Here is a 3,739-nt window from a genome sequence, read left to right on the forward strand (position 1 = left end):
TTCATATATTTGATATTTTCCCTATCCTTGAATGAGCATGTAGTTCCACTCTAAGTCTTACACATGATGTTTTTTGTTATATTTTTAGATGTAAAATATTTCTTCATCACTCTATTATAATTTTATTAAACAAAATATGAAAAGTTTTTTAAAATTTTCCTGTGACCATAAGACTGAAGTATAAAATGAAAAATTTTCTGGAGATTATTGTAATTGTTATTAGTACATATTTGATCAAAAACAAATAAATGAAAAACTGTTAACATTTATTAAACATAAAAAATTAATTGGAAATATATTTCTTAATGAGATAAATGATCTTTATTTCATCAGCCTTTGCATCCATCGATTAAAAAAAATAATGCTAAAAAGTGTCATGTTTCTTTTTTTTTAGATTTTATTTATTTGTCAGAGAGAGACAGAGCGAGAGACAGCACAAGCCGGGGGAGCAAAGGCAAAGGGAGAAGCAGGCTCTCTGCTGAGCAAAGAGCCTGATGCAGAACTCAATCCCAGGACCCTGGGATCATGAACTGAGCCAAAGGCAACTGCTTAACTGAGCCACTCAGGTATCCCAAGTGTCATGTTTCTGCATAAATTTATTTCTATTAATTGTTTTACAAATGCTATGAGCTGAGAATTGGTATTCATAGAAATAAATAGAAGTGAAAAGTTTTCTTCTATCAAATTCACTCATTTTTAAAAATCTTTCTGAGGTATGTACTGAAAATTAAAACATGATCTATTACTAAAATTTATCTGCACTGATTCATTAGCTTACAACTCAATTAGGTTTTCTCTCAGTCAATGAAAACAAAGATTGTAAACCACCTCCCTTGAAAAAAAGTATTTGTTAACAAGGAATTGGCATTTTATGTCTTAGGTTCTAAGAATTATGCCATATTTTACCTGAATACTAAACAAATGGCCATTGATCTTTCACCAAGAGGCACCAGGTTTTATCTAATATACTTGGAAAGGATTGAAAAAATTAAAATAATGTTAATGTTGTTAAAATTTTCAACATAAATAATTATCACACACTTTAAATATAGAACTATAAATAGAAAACATAGAAATATAGAATTATAAATAGAAATATAGGTATAGAAATATAAGTACATGTAAATATAAACATAGTTTCTCCAAGAAAAGAAATGCCTTGTGGGAATTAAAATATGCATAGAACTTTAAAATATATGTAGAATTTAAATCTTGACAAAAATCCTCAAAAACAATGGAAGTGTGTTAAGAGTTTGGTGATCCCAAACATTGTATTTCAAAGTTGTTATTTTCCTCAGTTTATAAAGGAGAGACTGAGGATCAAACAGTTAAAGTAATTTCTTCAAAGACAGTCAAGAATCAGCATCAAGGCTTTCTGTCATTAAAAGTCATGATCTAGCCTTGGGCGCCTGGGAGGCTCAGTTGGTTAAGCGACTGCCTTCGGCTCAGGTCATGATCCTGGAGTCCTGGGATCGAGTCCCGCATCCGCTTCTCCCTCTGACCCTCTTCCCTCTCGTGCTCTCTATCTCTCATTCTCTCTCAAATAAATAAATAAAATCTTTAAAAATAATAATAATAAAAAAATAAAAGTCATGATCTAGCCTTGACTTTTTGTGTGTATCATTAGCATCTACCCTCCTTCCCATCATCCCTGCCTTTGCCAATTATTATATTATTATGAGTCCTGTGTTTGCTCATCAGCATTACATCCATGATATAACTAAACCTCCCATTCTAGATTTTTCAAATTAAATTCAAATATTGATACATATGTAGGAAAGATGAGAAAATCGGTCCACTTAAACCTCTTCCCACATCTCTGCTGTCTTTATGTTTGCTTGGCAGATGTCCTTTGGGAAAACACAGAAAACAAATACAAATATATCAAATATAGTTGTAGGAATGTCTCCATTTCTAGTGCAGATTTACTAACATACTTTTGAAAAACATTAATTGTTCATTCTGCCCTCTTGTTTCAATGGAATTATTATTCATTCACAGATTGCTAGAGAAATGATCTGTTCACTGCCATTTCTACTACATGACTGCAAAACGTAACCGAGAAGTAATAAATAGCCTCATACCAAGTAATAAATGGCTTGTTTTCAAAACAAGATTCTGATTACTTGGATTTAAAAAAGTGAAATGTAATATTAAAGCAGAAAACTGTTGAAATCTGTTGAGACATGTGGTAGCATCATGCGGCTTGGTGAAACTGAATGCAGGTTTTCTTATTTTCAATTAAAATGGCATAATTCAGGGCACCTTGGTGGCTCAGGTCATGATCCCAGGGTCCTGGGATCAAGTCCCACATGAGCTTCCCCTGCTCTGAAGAGTGCCTGTTTCTCCCTCTGCCTCTGCCTGCCACTCTCCCTGCCTGTGGTCTCTCTCTGTCAAATAAATAAATAAAATCTTTAAGAAAAATTAAAAAAATAAACTGGCACAATTCTTGGAAACATCTACTTAGTTGTATTGCACACTATAATTTTTCAGTTCTTATAATTTTGATTCAAAACAGAAAAGTAATCTTAAAATGATTTAAACTATTTGTTTTTATCATCCTACACTCTAGGAATATATGTTTCTGCAATTACTAATTACAGGTACACAATAAAATATTTGCTTGTCACTTATTAGTAATTACTTATAGTTGATGAACATGTCTTGGAATTTACAGTACTTCAAAATTGCTGTCACAGAGTAGAACAGGGAAATTAATTTTAGTTACTAATGCACACCTCAACTGAACCTCAGACCAAGAGCTATGGGACACATAAATATGATAAATACATCCGCAGTCCATTCCAAAGGCATCACATAAAACCAATCATAGTTATGATCCTTGGAAGTTCTTTGTTCTTCTTTCAGTAGCAGTCAGAATCGTTGAACTTGAAAATATTTGGTACCAAGATTGAGAGGTAGCCTGAGGCCAGATCGGGCTTTGCAGAATAAACAGTGTTGAAATGGTTGTCTTAATGTCATTTCTGGTATTTGAGAAAAGGAATTTTGAAGTCAAAATGAGCTCTGGAGTTCAGGCTTCTCCCATTTCAGTAAGTGGTTCTTTGTCTGTGATCTGGTGCCCCTTTTCCATATCCTTACTGACCGTGTGGCCTTGTATAGGTCACTGTACATTTTCAATCTATGTTTCTCCCTTTGAAGAAATAGGAAGTGAGACCCATTTCCTTCAAATGTCAAATGCCATTTCAGATCTGAACAACAATGAATCTGTAAGAATTCCTCTTTCAACACAAGTTATTGAGTGCTCTTTTGTTGATACAGGGACAAATAGCTTAATGTTCAAAATGACTCTTTACCAATTACTTGCTGACAGTAATTATTTCTGAAACCTCTCTCTAATAAGCTAAAAACCAAGAATGAACAAAGAAAAAAAAAAACAAAACAAACCCAAAAACATCTCCTAAAACAGTTATTCATGGACCCATTTTTCTTCACTTAGATGTGTCCATATTCTCCTCAGTAGTGGCTGAAACTGGACTCAGCACTCTAGCAAATGCTGGCGGAAGTCCAACTAAAGCAGAAAGGGCTTTCAGATAAAAATATTCTCTTGTGGTTAAACTTCCACTTACCCCAGCTAGTCTCCATTTGATGGATGGAATTGAAGACAGGCACGTCTCTAAGCAGAATTGTGAGCCACTGATGAGCATCTTGATCACCTTCCCAACCACCTTCTTCAAAGTTCTTCAGTGATAGACTCTCTCCTACTACTTCTGCGAGATGT

Source organism: Eumetopias jubatus, unplaced genomic scaffold (genome assembly GCF_037043125.1).
Source record: "Eumetopias jubatus isolate StellerSeaLion01/CBP00866 unplaced genomic scaffold, mEumJub1_p1.0 scaffold_7, whole genome shotgun sequence".
In the NCBI taxonomy this organism is placed as follows: domain Eukaryota; kingdom Metazoa; phylum Chordata; class Mammalia; order Carnivora; family Otariidae; genus Eumetopias; species Eumetopias jubatus.